Source organism: Pseudophryne corroboree, unplaced genomic scaffold (genome assembly GCF_028390025.1).
Source record: "Pseudophryne corroboree isolate aPseCor3 unplaced genomic scaffold, aPseCor3.hap2 scaffold_947, whole genome shotgun sequence".
In the NCBI taxonomy this organism is placed as follows: Eukaryota; Metazoa; Chordata; class Amphibia; order Anura; family Myobatrachidae; genus Pseudophryne; species Pseudophryne corroboree.
This window is the reverse complement of record NW_026970527.1, coordinates 203177-223195: the sequence shown is the minus strand read 5'-3', so window position 1 is coordinate 223195 and position 20019 is coordinate 203177. Positions and strand designations below refer to the sequence as shown.

The 20019-nt window shown below is 49.8% G+C and overlaps 21 non-coding genes and 1 pseudogene across 21 annotated transcripts; all 22 read right to left on the bottom strand.

The window, feature by feature from the left end:
* Window positions 1-939: 939 nt before the first annotated feature.
* On the bottom strand, window positions 940-1102 carry LOC135048347 (U1 spliceosomal RNA). The gene has a single exon (XR_010240260.1). It is a non-coding gene; the product is annotated as a U1 spliceosomal RNA (small nuclear RNA).
* Window positions 1103-1254: 152 nt separating this feature from the next.
* LOC135048324 (U1 spliceosomal RNA) lies at window positions 1255-1418 on the bottom strand. The gene has a single exon (XR_010240239.1). It is a non-coding gene; the product is annotated as a U1 spliceosomal RNA (small nuclear RNA).
* Window positions 1419-2092: 674 nt separating this feature from the next.
* LOC135048345 (U1 spliceosomal RNA) lies at window positions 2093-2255 on the bottom strand. Its single transcript, XR_010240258.1, has one exon. It is a non-coding gene; the product is annotated as a U1 spliceosomal RNA (small nuclear RNA).
* Window positions 2256-2407: 152 nt separating this feature from the next.
* LOC135048314 (U1 spliceosomal RNA) lies at window positions 2408-2571 on the bottom strand. The gene has a single exon (XR_010240229.1). It is a non-coding gene; the product is annotated as a U1 spliceosomal RNA (small nuclear RNA).
* A 671-nt stretch (window positions 2572-3242) lies between these two features.
* LOC135048332 (U1 spliceosomal RNA) lies at window positions 3243-3405 on the bottom strand. The gene has a single exon (XR_010240247.1). It is a non-coding gene; the product is annotated as a U1 spliceosomal RNA (small nuclear RNA).
* Window positions 3406-9318: 5913 nt separating this feature from the next.
* LOC135048321 (U1 spliceosomal RNA) lies at window positions 9319-9482 on the bottom strand. The gene has a single exon (XR_010240236.1). It is a non-coding gene; the product is annotated as a U1 spliceosomal RNA (small nuclear RNA).
* A 674-nt stretch (window positions 9483-10156) lies between these two features.
* Window positions 10157-10319, bottom strand: LOC135048333 (U1 spliceosomal RNA). The gene has a single exon (XR_010240248.1). It is a non-coding gene; the product is annotated as a U1 spliceosomal RNA (small nuclear RNA).
* Window positions 10320-10471: 152 nt separating this feature from the next.
* Window positions 10472-10636, bottom strand: LOC135048340 (U1 spliceosomal RNA). Its single transcript, XR_010240254.1, has one exon. It is a non-coding gene; the product is annotated as a U1 spliceosomal RNA (small nuclear RNA).
* Window positions 10637-11306: 670 nt separating this feature from the next.
* Window positions 11307-11469, bottom strand: LOC135048328 (U1 spliceosomal RNA). Its single transcript, XR_010240243.1, has one exon. It is a non-coding gene; the product is annotated as a U1 spliceosomal RNA (small nuclear RNA).
* A 152-nt stretch (window positions 11470-11621) lies between these two features.
* On the bottom strand, window positions 11622-11785 carry LOC135048320 (U1 spliceosomal RNA). The gene has a single exon (XR_010240235.1). It is a non-coding gene; the product is annotated as a U1 spliceosomal RNA (small nuclear RNA).
* A 972-nt stretch (window positions 11786-12757) lies between these two features.
* Window positions 12758-12921, bottom strand: LOC135048322 (U1 spliceosomal RNA). Its single transcript, XR_010240237.1, has one exon. It is a non-coding gene; the product is annotated as a U1 spliceosomal RNA (small nuclear RNA).
* A 671-nt stretch (window positions 12922-13592) lies between these two features.
* LOC135048331 (U1 spliceosomal RNA) lies at window positions 13593-13755 on the bottom strand. The gene has a single exon (XR_010240246.1). It is a non-coding gene; the product is annotated as a U1 spliceosomal RNA (small nuclear RNA).
* A 152-nt stretch (window positions 13756-13907) lies between these two features.
* On the bottom strand, window positions 13908-14071 carry LOC135048313 (U1 spliceosomal RNA). Its single transcript, XR_010240228.1, has one exon. It is a non-coding gene; the product is annotated as a U1 spliceosomal RNA (small nuclear RNA).
* Window positions 14072-15043: 972 nt separating this feature from the next.
* LOC135048309 (U1 spliceosomal RNA) lies at window positions 15044-15207 on the bottom strand. Its single transcript, XR_010240224.1, has one exon. It is a non-coding gene; the product is annotated as a U1 spliceosomal RNA (small nuclear RNA).
* A 674-nt stretch (window positions 15208-15881) lies between these two features.
* On the bottom strand, window positions 15882-16044 carry LOC135048351 (U1 spliceosomal RNA). Its single transcript, XR_010240264.1, has one exon. It is a non-coding gene; the product is annotated as a U1 spliceosomal RNA (small nuclear RNA).
* A 152-nt stretch (window positions 16045-16196) lies between these two features.
* Window positions 16197-16360, bottom strand: LOC135048308 (U1 spliceosomal RNA). The gene has a single exon (XR_010240223.1). It is a non-coding gene; the product is annotated as a U1 spliceosomal RNA (small nuclear RNA).
* Window positions 16361-17045: 685 nt separating this feature from the next.
* On the bottom strand, window positions 17046-17197 carry LOC135048352 (U1 spliceosomal RNA; annotated as a pseudogene).
* A 152-nt stretch (window positions 17198-17349) lies between these two features.
* On the bottom strand, window positions 17350-17513 carry LOC135048317 (U1 spliceosomal RNA). Its single transcript, XR_010240232.1, has one exon. It is a non-coding gene; the product is annotated as a U1 spliceosomal RNA (small nuclear RNA).
* A 671-nt stretch (window positions 17514-18184) lies between these two features.
* LOC135048327 (U1 spliceosomal RNA) lies at window positions 18185-18347 on the bottom strand. The gene has a single exon (XR_010240242.1). It is a non-coding gene; the product is annotated as a U1 spliceosomal RNA (small nuclear RNA).
* Window positions 18348-18499: 152 nt separating this feature from the next.
* Window positions 18500-18663, bottom strand: LOC135048312 (U1 spliceosomal RNA). The gene has a single exon (XR_010240227.1). It is a non-coding gene; the product is annotated as a U1 spliceosomal RNA (small nuclear RNA).
* Window positions 18664-19337: 674 nt separating this feature from the next.
* On the bottom strand, window positions 19338-19500 carry LOC135048350 (U1 spliceosomal RNA). Its single transcript, XR_010240263.1, has one exon. It is a non-coding gene; the product is annotated as a U1 spliceosomal RNA (small nuclear RNA).
* Window positions 19501-19652: 152 nt separating this feature from the next.
* Window positions 19653-19816, bottom strand: LOC135048311 (U1 spliceosomal RNA). The gene has a single exon (XR_010240226.1). It is a non-coding gene; the product is annotated as a U1 spliceosomal RNA (small nuclear RNA).
* Window positions 19817-20019: the final 203 nt, after the last annotated feature.

Here is a 20019-nt window from a genome sequence, read left to right as displayed (position 1 = left end):
TACTCTACACCCCAATGTGAATCCTTGTGGAGTCCAGTGTACCCCACAGAAGAAATTAATGTGTCACACCCATTGGCAGCAACCTTAGAATAGCTGCTGACGGGCACAATTGAGAAAGGAAGGGGGGGGGGGACATTTGAATCCAGCACATAGATGCAATTCAAATATGTAATTTGAACCTTCCTATTTTAAAATATAATGGATGAACCTCACCCTGTGAGAACAATCTTCATGATATAGAGATCTCATATGCAAAATAAGTATGAGTTGGGATAGGGCTGGGGAGGGTGGCTGCTCGGGCAGCCCCTCCCCCGTCAAGTTAAGGAGATTCAACTGAGGAAGCACAAGGGAACTCTCGTCTGGGGACAACAACTGCAGGGAGACCACATCTTTTCAGATGAACATGGGAGGGCGGAAGGCTGCCTAATACTGAAGCACCATCAAATATCAAACCATATGCAATAACTAGTACAAGCATTCCTGGGGGAAGGTCTGCAGGAGACGAATTTGCATACGGTGATGTCATCCAAGCAGTGGGCCAAAGTTGGCTGGAACCCTCATCTGCATATGAAAAGAGAAAAGGGTTATGCAGGGCATGGCAGCCTTTTGCGGCGCTTGGATGACCCCTAGTTCGCATTAAACACCTCCACCCTCCTTCGGTGTGGGGCTCATGTTGGCTATGCCCCAGCCCCTGAAGCATTCAAGCTGATTTCTTGCAGCAGCTGGGCACTGTAACAGCTCCAGAGCTGCTCTGTAAGGCAAATAAAAGGGTGTGGGCCCTGCAGCACTACCTGTAGTTCGCATTGTGCGTTGGAAGGCACAAAGTAAGCAGACGGGAGAAGTCTGGATAGTGCGCAAGGGCATAGAAGGGAGCGGCTCAAGAAAAGAGAAGTGGAAACAGACAGCAAACTAGGCTGGAGAGAGACCTGAGACAAAGAGATCTGAATTATACGAGAGCCGACCAGGGGAAACACAAATTATGCAGTCAAGTTTCCCACATTTGGGGAAATCGCAGGGGCAGCACAGCCAGAGTGCAATGGGTGAGCCTTGCCCTGGGAGAAGCACCTTCAAGATCATAGTATCTCACCTGGCAGGTAAGTAGGAGTTGGGCTAGAGCTGGGGAGGGTCGCTGCTCGGGCACCCCCCTGTCAAGTGAAGGAGATCCAACTGAGGCAGCACAATGGAACTCTCGAAAGAAGAACAAGGCTAGAGGAAGATCTGAGACAAAGAAATCTGACTTTTACCAGAGCTGACCAGCGGAAAACACAAACACAGTCCCCCACTACCACAAATAATGCAGGCGAGTTTCCCACATTTGGGGAAATCACAGGGGTCAGCATACCCAGAATGCAATGAATGAACCTCACCCTGGGTGAACAATCTTCATGACCATGGTGTCTCCTATGCAAAATAAGTATGATTTGGGATAGGGCTGGGGAGGGCCGCTGCTCAGGCACATCTCTGTCAAGTAAAGGAAATTCAACTGAGGCAGCACAGGGGAACTCTCATCTGGGGACAACAACTGCAGGGAGAACACATATTTTCAGATGAACATGGGAGGGCAGAAGGCTGCCTAATACTGAAGCACCCCCAAACAACAAACCAAATGCAACAACTAGTGCAAGCATTCCTGGGGGAAGGCCTGCAGCAGATGGATTTGCATATGGTGATGTTATCCAAGCAGTGGGTCAAAGTTGGCTTCAACCCTCATCTGCATATGAAAAGATAAAAGGGGCGTGCAGGGCATGGCAGCCTTTTGCGCTGCTTGGATGACCCCTAGATCGCATTAAACACCCCCACCCTCCTTTGGTGTGGGGCTCATGTTGGCCATGCCCCATCCCATGAAGCATTCAAGCTGATTTCTTGCAGCAGCTGGGCACTGTAACAGCTCCAGAGCTGCTCTGTAAGGCAAGTAAAAGGGTGTGGGCCCTGCAGCACTACCTGTAGTTTGCATTGTGCATTGGAAGGCACAAAGTAAGCAGATGGGAGGAGAAGTCAGGATAGTGCACAAGGGTATAGAAGGGAGGGGCTCAAGAAAAAAGAAGTGGAAACGGACAGCAAACTAGGCTGGAGAGAGACCTGAGACAAAGAGATCTGAATTATACGAGAGCCGACCAGAGGAAACACAAATTATGCAGTCAAGTGTCCCACATTTGGGGAAATCGTAGGAGCAGCACACCCAGAGTGCAATGGGTGAGCCTTGCCCTGGGAGAAGCACCTTCCTGATTATAGTATCTCACCTGGCAGGTAAGTAGGAGTTGGGCTAGAGCTTGGGAGGGTCGCTGCTCGGGCACCCCCCTGTCAAGTGAAGGAGATCCAACTGAGGCAGCACAAGGAAACTCTCGAAAGAAGAACAAGGCTAGAGGAAGATCTGAGACAAAGAAATCTGACTTTTACCAGAGCTGACCAGAGGAAAGCACAAACACAGTCCCCCACTACCACAAATAATGCAGTCGAGTTTCCCAAATTTGGGGAAATCACAGGGGTCAGCATACCCAGAATGCAATGAATGAACCTCACCCTGGGAGAACAATCTTCATGACCATGGTATATCCTATGCAAAATAAGTATGATTTGGGTTAGTGCTGGGGAGGGCCACTGCTCAGGCACATCTCTGTCAAGTAAAGGAGATTCAACTGAGGCAGCACAAGGGAACTCTCATCTGGGGACAACAACTGCAGGGAGAACACATATTTTCAGATGAACATGGGAGGACAGAAGGCTGCCTAATACTGAAGCACCCCCAAACAACAAACCAAATGCAACAACTAGTAAAAGCATTCCTGGGTGAAGGTCTGCAGAAGACGGATTTGCATACGGTGATGTCATCCAAGCAGTGGGCCAAAGTTGGCTGGAACCCTCATCTGCATATGAAAAGAGAAAAGGGTTATGCAGGGCATGGCGGCCTTTTGCGGCGCTTGGATGACCCCTAGTTCGCATTAAACACCTCCACCCTCCTTCGGTGTGGGGCTCATGTTGGCTATGCCCCAGCCCCTGAAGCATTCAAGCTGATTTCTTGCAGCAGCTGGGCACTGTAACAGCTCCAGATCTGCTCTGTAAGGCAAGTAAAAGGGTGTGGGCCCTGCAGCACTACCTGTAGTTCGCATTGTGCGTTGGAAGGCACAAAGTAAGCAGACGGGAGAAGTCAGGATAGTGCGCAAGGGCATAGAAGGGAGCGGCTCAAGAAAAGAGAAGTGGAAACAGACAGCAAACTAGGCTGGAGAGAGACCTGAGACAAAGAGATCTGAATTATACGAGAGCCGACCAGGGGAAACACAAATTATGCAGTCAAGTTTCCCACATTTGGGGAAATCGCAGGGGCAGCACACCCAGAGTGCAATGGGTGAGCCTTGCCCTGGGAGAAGCACCTTCATGATCATAGTATCTCACCTGGCAGGTAAGTAGGAGTTGGGCTAGAGCTGGGGAGGGTCGCTGCTCGGGCACCCCCCTGTCAAGTGAAGGAGATCCAACTGAGGCAGCACAAAGGAACTCTCGAAAGAAGAACAAGCAGGGCCGGTGCAAGGTTTCTCGGCACCCTAGGCAAATTGTCAGCTGCGCCCCCCCCCCCCCCCCATATATGTGTGTGCATGTAGTCTCATATTATATAATTATATATATATATATATATATATATATATATATACATACATACACACACACATGGTCGAAGTGGAAATTTGGAAGTGGGGGTATGCAAAAGTCAAGGATGTAAATATGCACGTGCCTTCGGCGCGCACGCTCCAGAAAAGGGGGCGTGGTCACCCAAAAGGGGGCATGTCCCGTGTAGTAAAACCCCTTATACTATCTAGTACTGGTGCCCCTTTCACATTATAGCACACGGTACGAGCTGAAATTCACATTGTAGCACACTGAATAAGCCGAAATTCCCCTTGTAGCACACTGAATGAGCCGAAATTCACATTATAGCACACTGTATGAGCCGAAATTTACCTTGTAGCACACTGAATGAGCCGACATTCACATTGTAGCACACTGAATGAGACGAAATTCACATTGTAGCACACTGAATGAGCCGACATTCACATTGTAGCACACTGAATGAGCCGAAATTCACATTGTAGCACACTGAATGAGCCGAAATTCACATTATAGCACACTGAATGAGCCGACATTCACATTGTAGCACACTGAATGAGCCGACATTCACATTGTAGCACACTGAATGAGCCGACATTCACATTGTAACACACTGAATGAGCCGACATTCACATTGTAGCACACTGAATGAGCCGAAATTCACATTATAGCACACTGAATGAGCCGACATTCACATTGTAGCACACTGAATGAGCCGACATTCACATTGTAGCACACTGAATGAGCCGACATTCACATTGTAACACACTGAATGAGCCGACATTCACATTGTAGCACACTGAATGAGCCGACATTCACATTGTAGCACACTGAATGAGACGAAATTCACATTGTAGCACACTGAATGAGCCAAAATTCACATTGTAGCACACTGAATGAGCCGAAAATCACATTGTAGCACACTGAATGAGCCGAAATTCACATTATAGCACACTGAATGAGCCGACATTCACATTGTAGCACACTGAATGAGCCGACATTCACATTGTAGCACACTGAATGAGCCGACATTCACATTGTAACACACTGAATGAGCCGACATTCACATTGTAGCACACTGAATGAGCTGAAATTCACATTGTAGCACACTGAATGAGACAAAATTCACATTGTAGCACACTGAATGAGCCAAAATTCACATTGTAGGACACTGAATGAGCCGACATTCACATTGTAACACACTGAATGAGCCGAAATTCACATTGTAGCACACTGAATGAGCCGACATTCACATTGTAACACACTGAATGAGCCGACATTCACATTGTAGCACACTGAATGAGCCGAAATTCACATTGTAGCACACTGAGTGAGCCGACATTCACATTGAAGCACACTGAATGAGCCGACATTCACATTGTAGCACACTGAATGAGCCGAAACTCACATTGTAGCACACTGAATGAGCCGACATTCACATTGTAGCACACTGAATGAGCCGACATTCACATTGTAGCACACTAAATGAGCCGAAACTCACATTGTAGCACACTGAATGAGCCGAAACTCACATTGTAGCACACTGAATGAGCCGAAACTCACATTGTAGCACACTGAACGAGCCGACATTCACATTGTAGCACACTGAATGAGCCGACATTCACATTGTAGCACACTGAATGAGCCGAAATTCACATTGTAGCACACTGAATGAAGCGACATTCACATTGTAGCACACTGAATGAGCCGGAACTCACATTGTAGCACACTGAATGAGCCGACATTCACATTGTAGCACACTAAATGAGCCGAAACTCACATTGTAGCACACTGAATGAGCCGAAACTCACATTGTAGCACACTGAATGAGCCGAAACTCACATTGTAGCACACTGAATGAGCCGAAACTCACATTGTAGCACACTGAACGAGCCGACATTCACATTGTAGCACACTGAATGAGCCGACATTCACATTGTAGCACACTGAATGAGCCGAAATTCACATTGTAGCACACTGAATGCTACAATGCAACATGTGGGAGCCCAATTGTGGGGGAGGGGGGGAAAGGAGAGATGAACCTAGGTACAAGATGCAGGGGGGGGGGGGAGAAGTGGGAGCCTAATAGCTGTGGGGGAGCTGGTAATAAGAAGAGGCAGCAGCGGGGGGGGGGGGAGATGACCCTAGGTACAAAATGCAGGAGGGGGGAGGGGGGGAGCAGCGGGAGCCTAACAGCTGTGGGGGAGCTGGTAATGAGAGGCAGCAGCAGAGGGGGGGGGGGGGGAGCAGAGGGGGGGGGGGGGGTTGAAGAAATTAACCTAGGTACAGGAATACTAGATGCAGGAGGGGGGGGGGGGGGAGTTGAAGCAGGAGCCCAATAGCTGTGGAGGCAGCAGAAGGTTCTGATGAGATGCGGCCGGGAGCCAGTCGCGGGATTGCGGAGGGAGGAAAGGGGGGGGGGGGAGAGGCGCAGATAAAAATTTGCTCGATTCTAGGGAGAGGCGGCGCCCGATGTGGCAGCAGAGCGGACCAGCGACCAGGCCAGCAGACCCCTTCATGATGATGTGCATGTGCCCAGGGCCGGTGCAAGGTTTCTCGGCACCCTAGGCAAATTGTCAGCTGCGCCCCCCCCCCCCATATATGTGTGTGCATGTAGTCTCATATTATATAATTATATATATATATATATATATATATATATACATACATACACACACACACACACACACACACACACACATGGTCGAAGTGGAAATTTGGAAGTGGGGGTATGCAAAAGTCAAGGATGTAAATATGCACGTGCCTTCGGCGCGCACGCTCCAGAAAAGGGGGCGTGGTCACCCAAAAGGGGGCATGTCCCGTGTAGTAAAACCCCTTATACTATCTAGTACTGGTGCCCCTTTCACATTATAGCACACGGTACGAGCTGAAATTCACATTGTAGCACACTGAATAAGCCGAAATTCCCCTTGTAGCACACTGAATGAGCCGAAATTCACATTATAGCACACTGTATGAGCCGAAATTTACCTTGTAGCACACTGAATGAGCCGACATTCACATTGTAGCACACTGAATGAGACGAAATTCACATTGTAGCACACTGAATGAGCCGACATTCACATTGTAGCACACTGAATGAGCCGAAATTCACATTGTAGCACACTGAATGAGCCGAAATTCACATTATAGCACACTGAATGAGCCGACATTCACATTGTAGCACACTGAATGAGCCGACATTCACATTGTAGCACACTGAATGAGCCGACATTCACATTGTAACACACTGAATGAGCCGACATTCACATTGTAGCACACTGAATGAGCCGAAATTCACATTATAGCACACTGAATGAGCCGACATTCACATTGTAGCACACTGAATGAGCCGACATTCACATTGTAGCACACTGAATGAGCCGACATTCACATTGTAACACACTGAATGAGCCGACATTCACATTGTAGCACACTGAATGAGCCGACATTCACATTGTAGCACACTGAATGAGACGAAATTCACATTGTAGCACACTGAATGAGCCAAAATTCACATTGTAGCACACTGAATGAGCCGAAATTCACATTGTAGCACACTGAATGAGCCGAAATTCACATTATAGCACACTGAATGAGCCGACATTCACATTGTAGCACACTGAATGAGCCGACATTCACATTGTAGCACACTGAATGAGCCGACATTCACATTGTAACACACTGAATGAGCCGACATTCACATTGTAGCACACTGAATGAGCTGAAATTCACATTGTAGCACACTGAATGAGACAAAATTCACATTGTAGCACACTGAATGAGCCAAAATTCACATTGTAGGACACTGAATGAGCCGACATTCACATTGTAACACACTGAATGAGCCGAAATTCACATTGTAGCACACTGAATGAGCCGACATTCACATTGTAACACACTGAATGAGCCGACATTCACATTGTAGCACACTGAATGAGCCGAAATTCACATTGTAGCACACTGAGTGAGCCGACATTCACATTGAAGCACACTGAATGAGCCGACATTCACATTGTAGCACACTGAATGAGCCGAAACTCACATTGTAGCACACTGAATGAGCCGACATTCACATTGTAGCACACTGAATGAGCCGACATTCACATTGTAGCACACTAAATGAGCCGAAACTCACATTGTAGCACACTGAATGAGCCGAAACTCACATTGTAGCACACTGAATGAGCCGAAACTCACATTGTAGCACACTGAACGAGCCGACATTCACATTGTAGCACACTGAATGAGCCGACATTCACATTGTAGCACACTGAATGAGCCGAAATTCACATTGTAGCACACTGAATGAGCCGACATTCACATTGTAGCACACTGAATGAGCCGGAACTCACATTGTAGCACACTGAATGAGCCGACATTCACATTGTAGCACACTAAATGAGCCGAAACTCACATTGTAGCACACTGAATGAGCCGAAACTCACATTGTAGCACACTGAATGAGCCGAAACTCACATTGTAGCACACTGAATGAGCCGAAACTCACATTGTAGCACACTGAACGAGCCGACATTCACATTGTAGCACACTGAATGAGCCGACATTCACATTGTAGCACACTGAATGAGCCGAAATTCACATTGTAGCACACTGAATGCTACAATGCAACATGTGGGAGCCCAATTGTGGGGGAGGGGGGGAAAGGAGAGATGAACCTAGGTACAAGATGCAGGGGGGGGGGGGAGAAGTGGGAGCCTAATAGCTGTGGGGGAGCTGGTAATAAGAAGAGGCAGCAGCGGGGGGGGGGGGGGAGATGACCCTAGGTACAAAATGCAGGAGGGGGGAGGGGGGGAGCAGCGGGAGCCTAACAGCTGTGGGGGAGCTGGTAATGAGAGGCAGCAGCAGAGGGGGGGGGGGGGGAGCAGAGGGGGGGGTGTTGAAGAAATTAACCTAGGTACAGGAATACTAGATGCAGGAGGGGGGGGGGGAGTTGAAGCAGGAGCCCAATAGCTGTGGAGGCAGCAGAAGGTTCTGATGAGATGCGGCCGGGAGCCAGTCGCGGGATTGCGGAGGGAGGGGGGGGGGGGGGGGGGAGAGGCGCAGATAAAAATTTGCTCGATTCTAGGGAGAGGCGGCGCCCGATGTGGCAGCAGAGCGGACCAGCGACCAGGCCAGCAGACCCCTTCATGATGGTGTGCATGTGCCCTGTAGTCCGTGGAAGACCATCGCGTGGGGGAGCGGCGGATCGTCTGCTCACATAACTCAGGAGCGCAGGCGGCAGCAGCAGCAGGCTGTGCATTATAACTCATTCCTCAGGAATGAGTATAATGCGCAGCCTGCTGCTGCTGCCGCCTGCACTCCTGAGTCCCACGTTATGATTCCTCTGTGGGCGGCTCAGCTGTGGGCTATGATCGCAGAGGTGGGGGCCCGGGGGGGGGGGGCGGCTGCACGGCACTGACGGCAGGCCGGGTTGAAGAAGAACTTAAGTAGGGCACTGGCAGGCACACACAGACACAGTCAACTCACGTTTGAAGGCACGGCACTGGCAGACAGTCAGACGTGGTGGGCCAGGCGCCAACGAGCTGCTCCTCTTAAAGAATAGGAGGAGTGTGTGTGTTCTCTTTCACTTTCGTTCCGCCCTCCAGTGGTCGCCGCCCCTAGGCAGCTGCCTAAAGCTGCCTAGTGGTAGCGCCGGCCCTGAGAACAAGGCAAGAGGAAGATCTGAGACAAAGAAATCTGACTTTTACAAGAGCTGACCAGAGGAAAGCACAAACACAGTCCACCACTACCACAAATAATGCAGTCGAGTTTCCCACATTTGGGGAAATCACAGGGGTCAGCATACCCAGAGTGCAATGAATGAACCGCACCCTGGGAGAACAATCTTCATAACAATGGTATCTCCTATGCAAAATAAGTATGATTTGGGATATGGCTGGGGAGGGCCGCTGCTCAGGCACATCTCTGTCAAGTAAAGGAGATTCAACTGAGGCAGCACAAGGGAACTCTCATCTGGGGACAACAACTGCAGGGAGAACACATATTTTCAGATGAACATGGGAGGGCAGAAGGCTGCCTAATACTGAAGCACCCCCAAACAACAAACCAAATGCAACAACTAGTGCAAGCATTCCTGGGGGAAGGCCTGCAGCAGATAGATTTGCATATGGTGATGTCATCCAAGCAGTGGGTCAAAGTTGGCTTCAACCCTCGTTTGCATATGAAAAGAGAAAAGGGGCGTGCAGGGCATGGTGGCCTTTTGCGGCACTTGGCTGACCCCTAGTTTGCATTAAACACCTCCACCCTCCTTCGGTGTGGGGCTCATGTTGGCTATGCCCCAGCCCCTGAAGCATTCAAGCTGATTTCTTGCAGCAGCTGGGCACTGTAACAGCTCCAGAGCTGCTCTGTAAGGCAAGTAAAAGGGTGTGGGCCCTGCAGCACTACCTGTAGTTCGCATTGTGCGTTGGAAGGCACAAAGTAAGCAGAACGGAGGAGAAGTCAGGATAGTGCGCAAGGGCATAGAAGGGAGCGGCTCAAGAAAAGAGAAGTGGAAACAGACAGCAAACTAGGCTGGAGAGAGACCTGAGACAAAGAGATCTGAATTATACGAGACCTGACCAGGGGAAACACAAATTATGCAGTCAAGTTTCCCACATTTGGGGAAATCGCAGGGGCAGCACACCCAGAGTGCAATGGGTGAGCCTTGCCCTGGGAGAAGCACCTTCATGATCATAGTATCTCACCTGGCAGGTAAGTAGGAGTTGGGCTAGAGCTGGGGAGGGTCGCTGCTCGGGCACCCCCCTGTCAAGTGAAGGAGATCCAACTGAGGCAGCACAAGGAAACTCTCGAAAGAAGAACAAGGCTAGAGGAAGATCTGAAACAAAGAAATCTGACTTTTACCAGAGCTGACCAGAGGAAAACACAAACACAGTCCCCCACTACCAACAAATAAAGCAGTCGCGTTTCCCACATTTGGGGAAATCACAGGGGTCAGCATACCCAGAATGCAATGAATGAACCTCACCCTGGGAGAGTAATCTTCATGACCATGGTATCTCCTATGCAAAATAAGTATGATTTGGGATAGGGCTGGGGAGGGCCGCTGCTCATGCACATCTCTGTCAAGTAAAGGAGATTCAACTGAGGCAGCACAAGGGAACTCTCATCTGGGGACAACAACTGCAGGGAGAACACATATTTTCAGATGAACATGGGAGGGCAGAAGGCTGCCTAATACTGAAGCACCCCCAAACAACAAACCAAATGCAACAACTAGTGCAAGCATTCCTGGGGGAAGTTCTGCAGAAGACGGATTTGCATACGGTGATGTCATCCAAGCAGTGGGTCAAAGTTGGCTTCAACCATCATCTGCATATGAAAAGAGAAAAGGAGCGTGCAGGGCATGGCGGCCTTTTGCGGTGCTTGGATGACCCCTAGTTCGCATTAAACACCCCACCCTCCTTTGGTGTGGGGCTCATGTTGGCCATGCCCCATCCCCTGAAGCATTCAAGCTGATTTATTGCAGCAGCTGGGCACTGTAACAGCTCCAGAGCTGCTCTGAACGGCAAGTAAAAGGGTGTGGGCCCTGCAGCACTACCTGTAGTTTGCATTGTGCATTGGAAGGCACAAAGTAAGCAGACGGGAGAAGTCAGGATAGTGCGCAAGGGCATAGAAGGGAGCGGCTCAAGAAAAGAGAAGTTGAAACAGACAGCAAACTAGGCTGGAGAGAGACCTGAGACAAAGAGATCTGAATTATACGAGAGCCGACCAGGGGAAACACAAATTATGCAGTCAAGTTTCCCACATTTGGGGAAATCGCAGGAGCAGCACACCCAGAGTGCAATGGGTGAGCCTTGCCCTGGGAGAAGCACCTACATGATCATAGTATCTCACCTGCCAGGTAAGTAGAAGTTGGGCTAGAGCTGGGGAGGGTCGCTGCTCGGGCACCCCCCTGTCAAGTGAAGGAGATCCAACTGAGGCAGCACAAGGAAACTCTCGAAAGAAGAACAAGGCTAGAGGAAGATCTGAAACAAAGAAATCTGACTTTTACCAGAGCTGACCAGAGGAAAGCACAAACACAGTCCCCCACTACCACAAATAAAGCAGTCGAGTTTCCCACATTTGGGGAAATCACAGGGGTCAGCATACCCAGAATGCAATGAATGAACCTCACCGTGGGAGAACAATCTTCATGACCATGGTATCTCCTATGCAAAATAAGTATGATTTGGGATAGGGCTGGGGAGGGCCGCTGCTCAGGCACATCTCTGTCAAGTAAAGGAGATTCAACTGAGGCAGCACAAGGGAACTCTCATCTGGGGACAACAACTGCAGGGAGAACACATATTTTCAGATGAACATGGGAGGGTAGAAGGCTGCCTAATACTGAAGCACCCCCAAACAACAAACCAAATGCAACAACTAGTGCAAGCATTCCTGGGGGAAGGCCTGCAGCAGATGGATTTGCAAACGGTGATGTCATCCAAGCAGTGGGTCAAAGTTGGCTTCAACCCTCGTCTGCATATGAAAAGAGAAAAGGGGCGTGCAGGGCATGGCGGCCTTTTGCGGCGCTTGGATGACCCCTAGTTCGCATTAAACACCTCCACCCTCCTTCGGTGTGGGGCTCATGTTGGCTATGCCCCAGCCCCTGAAGCATTCAAGCTGATTTCTTGCAGCAGCTGGGCACTGTAACAGCTCCAGAGCTGCTCTGTACGGCAAGTAAAAGGGTGTGGGCCCTGCAGCACTACCTGTAGTTTGCATTGTGCATTGGAAGGCACAAAGTAAGCAGACAGGAGGAGAAGTCAGGATAGTGCACAAGGGTATAAAAGGGAGGGGCTCATGAAAAAAGAAGTGGAAACAGACAGCAAACTAGGCTGGAGAGAGACCTGAGACAAAGAGATCTGAATTATACGAGAGCCGACCAGGGGAAACACAAATTATGCAGTCAAGCTTCACACATTTGGGGAAATCAGAGTGCAATGGGTGAGCCTTGCCCTGGGAGAAGCACCTTCATGATCATAGTATCTCACCTGGCAGGTAAGTAGAAGTTGGGCTAGAGCTGGGGAGGGTCGCTGCTCGGGCACCCCCCTGTCAAGTGAAAGAGATCCAACTGAGGCAGCACAAGGGAACTCTCGAAAGAAGAACAAGGCTAGAGGAAGATCTGAGACAAATAAATCTGACTTTTACCAGAGCTGTCCAGAGGAAAGCACAAACACAGTCCCCCACTACCACAAATAATGCAGTAGAGTTTCCCACATTTGGGGAAATCACAGGAGTCAGCATACCCAGAATGCAATGAATGAACCTCACCCTGGGAGAACAATCTTCATGACCATGGTATCGCCTATGCAAAATAAGTATGATTTGGGATAGGGCTGGGGAGGGCCGCTGCTCAGGCACATCTCTGTCAAGTAAAGGAGATTCAACTGAGGCAGCACAAGGGAACTCTCATCTGGGGACAACAACTGCAGGGAGAACACATATTTTCAGATAAACATGGGAGGGCAGAAGGCTGCCTAATACTGAAGCACCCCCAAACAACAAACCAAATGCAACAACTAGTACAAGCATTCCTGGGGGAAGGCCTGCGGCAGATGGATTTGCATATGGTGATGTCATCCAAGCAGTGGGTCAAAGTTGGCTTCAACCCTCGTCTGCATATGAAAAAAGAAAAGGGGCGTGCAGGGCATGGCGGCCTTTTGCGGCGCTTGGATGACCCCTAGTTCGCATTAAACACCTCCACCCTCCTTCGGTGTGGGGCTCATGTTGGCTATGCCCCAGCCCCTGAAGCATTCAAGCTGATTTCTTGCAGCAGCTAGGCACTGTAACAGCTCCAGAGCTGCTCTGAACGGCAAGTTAAAGGGTGTGGGCCCTGCAGCACTACCTGTAGTTTGCATTGTGCATTGGAAGGCACAAAGTAAGCAGACGGGAGAAGTCAGGATAGTGCGCAAGGGCATAGAAGGGAGCGGCTCAAGAAAAGAGAAGTTGAAACAGACAGCAAACTAGGCTGGAGAGAGACCTGAGACAAAGAGATCTGAATTATACGAGAGCCGACCAGGGGAAACACAAATTATGCAGTCAAGTTTCCCACATTTGGGGAAATCGCAGGAGCAGCACACCCAGAGTGCAATGGGTGAGCCTTGCCCTGGGAGAAGCACCTACATGATCACAGTATCTCACCTGCCAGGTAAGTAGAAGTTCGGCTAGAGCTGGGGAGGGTCGCTGCTTGGGTACCCCCCTGTCAAGTGAAGGAGATCCAACTGAGGCAGCACAAGGGAACTCTCGAAAGAAGAACAAGGCTAGAGGAAGATCTGAGACAAATAAATCTGACTTTTACCAGAGCTGACCAGAGGAAAGCACAAACACAGTCCCCCAATACCACAAATAAAGCAGTCGAGTTTCCCACATTTGGGGAAATCACAGGGGTCAGCATACCCAGAATGCAATGAATGAACCTCACCCTGGGAGAACAATCTTCATGACCATGGTATCTCCTATGCAAAATAAGTATGATTTGGGATAGGGCTGGGGAGGGCCGCTGCTCAGGCACATCTCTGTCAAGTAAAGGAGATTCAACTGAGGCAGCACAAGGGAACTCTCATCTGGGGACAACAACTGCAGGGAGAACACATATTTTCAGATGAACATGGGAGGGCAGAAGGCTGCCTAATACTGAAGCACCCCCAAACAACAAACCAAATGCAACAACTAGTGCAAGCATTCCTGGGGGAAGGCCTGCAGCAGATGGATTTGCATACGGTGATGTCATCCAAGCAGTGGGTCAAAGTTGGCTTCAACCCTCGTCTGCATATGAAAAGAGAAAAGGGGCGTGCAGGGCATGGCGGCCTTTTGCGGCGCTTGGATGACCCCTAGTTCACATTAAACACCTCCACCCTCCTTCGGTGTAGGGCTCATGTTTGCTATGCCCCAGCCCCTGAAGCATTCAAGCTGATTTCTTGCAGCAGCTGGGCACTGTAACAGCTCCAGAGCTGCTCTGTACGGCAAGTAAAAGGGTGTGGGCCCTGCAGCACTACCTGTAGTTTGCATTGTGCATTGGAAGGCACAAAGTAAGCAGACCGGAGGAGAAGTCAGGATAGTGCACAAGGGTATAAAAGGGAGGGGCTCATGAAAAAAGAAGTGGAAACAGACAGCAAACTAGGCTGGAGAGAGACCTGAGACAAAGAGATCTGAACTATACGAGAGCCGACCAGGGGAAACACAAATTATGCAGTCAAGCTTCCCACATTTGGGGAAATCAGAGTGCAATGGGTGAGCCTTGCCCTGGGAGAAGCACCTTCATGATCATAGTATCTCACCTGGCAGGTAAGTAGGAGTTGGGCTAGAGCTGGGGAGGGTCGCTGCTCGGGCACCCCCCTGTCAAGTGAAAGAGATCCAACTGAGGCAGCACAAGGGAACTCTCGAAAGAAGAACAAGGCTAGAGGAAGATCTGAGACAAAGAAATAAGACTTTTACCAGAGCTGACCAGAGGAAAGCACAAACACAGTCCCCCACTACCACAAATAATGCAGTCGAGTTTCCCACATTTGGGGAAATCACAGGGGTCAGCATACCCAGAATGCAATGAATGAACCTCACCCTGGGAGAACAATCTTCATGACCATGGTATATCCTATGCAAAATAAGTATGATTTGGGATAGGGCTGGGGAGGGACGCTGCTCAGGCACATCTCTGTCAAGTAAAGGAGATTCAACTGAGGCAGCACAAGGGAACTCTCATCTGGGGACAACAACTGCAGGGAGAACACATATTTTCAGATGAACATGGGAGGGCAGAAGGCTGCCTAATACTGAAGCACCCCCAAACAACAAACCAAATGCAACAACTAGTGCAAGCATTCCTGGGGGAAGGCCTGCAGCAGATGGATTTGCATACGGTGATGTCATCCAAACAGTGGGTCAATGTTGGCTTCAACCCTTGTCTGCATATGAAAAGAGAAAAGGGGCGTGCAGGGCATGGCGGCCTTTTGCGGCGCTTGGATGACCCCTAGTTCACATTAAACACCTCCACCCTCCTTCGGTGTGGGGCTCATGTTGGCTATGCCCCAGCCCCTGAAGCATTCAAGCTGATTTCTTGCAGCAGCTGGGCACTGTAACAGCTCCAGAGCTGCTCTGTACGGCAAGTAAAAGGGTGTGGGCCCTGCAGTACTACCTGTAGTTTGCATTGTGCATTGGAAGGCACAAAGTAAGCAGACAGGAGGAGAAGTCAGGATAGTGCACAAGGGTATAAAAGGGAGGGGCTCATGAAAAAAGAAGTGGAAACAGACAGCAAACTAGGCTGGAGAGAGACCTGAGACAAAGAGATCTGAATTATACGAGAGCCGACCAGGGGAAACACAAATTATGCAGTCAAGCTTCCCACATTTGGGGAAATCGCAGGGGCACCACACCCAGAGTGCAATGGGTGAGCCTTGCCCTGGGAGAAGCACCTTCATGATCATAGTATCTCACCTGGCAGGTAAGTAGGAGTTGGGCTAGAGCTGGGGAGGGTCGCTGCTCGGGCACCCCCCTGTCAAGTGAAAGAGATCCAACTGAGGCAGCACAAGGGAACTCTCGAAAGAAGAACAAGGCTAGAGGAAGATCTGAGACAAAGAAATCTGACTTTTACCAGAGCTGACCAGAGGAAAGCACAAACACAGTCCCCCACTACCACAAATAATGCAGTCGAGTTTCCCACATTTGGGGAAATCACAGGGGTCAGCATACCCAGAATGCAATGAATGAACCTCACCCTGGGAGAACAATCTTCATGACCATGGTATATCCTATGCAAAATAAGTATGATTTGGGATAGGGCTGGGGAGGGCCGCTGCTCAGGCACATCTCTGTCAAGTAAAGGAGATTCAACTGAGGCAGCACAAGGGAACTCTCATCTGGGGACAACAACTGCAGGGAGAACACATATTTTCAGATGAACATGGGAGGGCAGAAGGCTGCCTAATACTGAAGCACCCCCAAACAACAAACCAAATGCAACAACTAGTGCAAGCATTCCTGGGGGAAGGCCTGCAGCAGATGGATTTGCATACGGTGATGTCATCCAAGCAGTGGGTCAAAGTTGGCTTCAACCCTCGTCTGCATATGAAAAGAGAAAAGGGGCGTGCAGGGCATGGCGGCCTTTTGCGGCGCTTGGATGACCCCTAGTTCACATTAAACACCTCCACCCTCCTTCGGTGTGGGGCTCATGTTGGCTATGCCCCAGCCCCTGAAGCATTCAAGCTGATTTCTTGCAGCAGCTGGGCACTGTAACAGCTCCAGAGCTGCTCTGTACGGCAAGTAAAAGGGTGTGGGCCCTGCAGCACTACCTGTAGTTTGCATTGTGCATTGGAAGGCACAAAGTAAGCAGACAGGAGGAGAAGTAAGGATAGTGCACAAGGGTATAAAAGGGAGGGGCTCATGAAAAAAGAAGTGGAAACAGACAGCAAACTAGGCTGGAGAGAGACCTGAGACAAAGAGATCTGAATTATACGAGAGCCGACCACGGGAAACACAAATTATGCAGTCAAGCTTCCCACATTTGGGGAAATCGCAGGGGCACCACACCCAGAGTGCAATGGGTGAGCCTTGCCCTGGGAGAAGCACCTTCATGATCATAGTATCTCACCTGGCAGGTAAGTAGGAGTTGGGCTAGAGCTGGGGAGGGTCGCTGCTCGGGCACCCCCCTGTCAAGTGAAAGAGATCCAACTGAGGCAGCACAAGGGAACTCGCGAAAGAAGAACAAGGCTAGAGGAAGATCTGAGACAAAGAAATAAGACTTTTACCAGAGCTGTCCAGAGGAAAGCACAAACACAGTCCCCCACTACCACAAATAATGCAGTCGAGTTATCCACATTTGGGGAAATCACAGGGGTCAGCATACCCAGAATGCAATGAATGAACCTCACCCTGGGAGAACAATCTTCATGACCATGGTATCGCCTATGCAAAATAAGTATGATTTGGGATAGGGCTGGGGAGGGCCACTGCTCAGGCACATCTCTGTCAAGTAAAGGAGATTCAACTGAGGCAGCACAAGGGAACTCTCATCTGGGGACAACAACTGCAGGGAGAACACATATTTTCAGATAAACATGGGAGGGCAGAAGGCTGCCTAATACTGAAGCACCCCCAAACAACAAACCAAATGCAACAACTAGTACAAGCATTCCTGGGGGAAGGCCTGCAGCAGATGGATTTGCATATGGTGATGTCATCCAAGCAGTGGGTCAAAGTTGGCTTCAACCCTCGTCTGCATATGAAAAGAGAAAAGGGGCGTGCAGGGCATGGCGGCCTTTTGCGGCGCTTGGATGACCCCTAGTTCGCATTAAACACCTCCACCCTCCTTCGGTGTGGGGCTCATGTTGGCTATGCCCCAGCCCCTGAAGCATTCAAGCTGATTTCTTGCAGCAGCTGGGCACTGTAACAGCTCCAGAGCTGCTCTGAACGGCAAGTAAAAGGGTGTGGGCCCTGCAGCACTACCTGTAGTTTGCATTGTGCATTGGAAGGCACAAAGTAAGCAGACGGGAGAAGTCAGGATAGTGCGCAAGGGCATAGAAGGGAGCGGCTCACGAAAAGAGAAGTTGAAACAGACAGCAAACTAGGCTGGAGAGAGACCTGAGACAAAGAGATCTGAATTATACGAGAGCCGACCAGGGGAAACACAAATTATGCAGTCAAGTTTCCCACATTTGGGGAAATCGCAGGAGCAGCACACCCAGAGTGCAATGGGTGAGCCTTGCCCTGGGAGAAGCACCTACATGATCATAGTATCTCACCTGCCAGGTAAGTAGAAGTTGGGCTAGAGCTGGGGAGGGTCGCTGCTTGGGTACCCCCCTGTCAAGTGAAGGAGATCCAACTGAGGCAGCACAAGGGAACTCTCGAAAGAAGAACAAAGCTAGAGGAAGATCTGAGACAAATAAATCTGACTTTTACCAGAGCTGACCAGAGGAAAGCACAAACACAGTCCCCCACTACCACAAATAATGCAGTCGAGTTACCCACATTTGGGGAAATCACAGGGGTCAGCATACCCAGAATGCAATGAATGAACCTCACCCTGGGAGAACAATCTTCATGACCATGGTATCTCCTATGCAAAATAAGTAAGATTTGGGATAGGGCAGGGGAGGGCCGCTGCTCAGGCACAACTCTGTCAAGTAAAGGAAATTCAACTGAGGCAGCACAAGGGAACTCTCATCTGGGGACAACAACTGCAGGGAGAACACATATTTTCAGATGAACATGGGAGGGCAGAAGGCTGCCTAATACTGAAGCACCCCCAAACAACAAACCAAATGCAACAACTAGTGCAAGCATTCCTGGGGGAAGGCCTGCAGCAGATGGATTTGCATACGGTGATGTCATCCAAGCAGTGGGTCAAAGTTGGCTTCAACCCTCGTCTGCATATGAAAAGAGAAAAGGGGCGTGCAGGGCATGGCGGCCTTTTGCGGCGCTTGGATGACCCCTAGTTCACATTAAACACCTCCACCCTCCTTCGGTGTGGGACTCATGTTTGCTATGCCCCAGCCCCTGAAGCATTCAAGCTGATTTCTTGCAGCAGCTGGGCACTGTAACAGCTCCTGAGCTGCTCTGTACGGCAAGTAAAAGGGTGTGGGCCCTGCAGCACTACCTGTAGTTTGCATTGTGCATTGGAAGGCACAAAGTAAGCAGACAGGAGGAGAAGTCAGGATAGTGCACAAGGGTATAAAAGGGAGGGGCTCATGAAAAAAGAAGTGGAAACAGACAGCAAACTAGGCTGGAGAGAGACCTGAGACAAAGAGATCTGAATTATACGAGAGCCGACCAGGGGAAACACAAATTATGCAGTCAAGCTTCCCACATTTGGGGAAATCGCAGGGGCACCACACCCAGAGTGCAATGGGTGAGCCTTGCCCTGGGAGAAGCACCTTCATGATCATAGTATCTCACCTGGCAGGTAAGTAGGAGTTGGGCTAGAGCTGGGGAGGGTCGCTGCTCGGGCACCCCCCAGTCAAGTGAAAGAGATCCAACTGAGGCAGCACAATGGAACTCTCGAAAGAAGAACAAGGCTAGAGGAAGATCTGAGACAAATAAATCTGACTTTTACCAGAGCTGTCCAGAGGAAAGCACAAACACAGTCCCCCACTACCACAAATAATGCAGTCGAGTTTCCCACATTTGGGGAAATCACAGGGGTCAGCATACCCAGAATGCAATGAATGAACCTCACCCTGGGAGAACAATCTTCATGACCATGGTATCGCCTATGCAAAATAAGTATGATTTGGGATAGGGCTGGGGAGGGCCGCTGCTCAGGCACATCTCTGTCAAGTAAAGGAGATTCAACTGAGGCAGCACAAGGGAACTCTCATCTGGGGACAACAACTGCAGGGAGAACACATATTTTCAGATAAACATGGGAGGGCAGAAGGCTGCCTAATACTGAAGCACCCCCAAACAACAAACCAAATGCAACAACTAGTA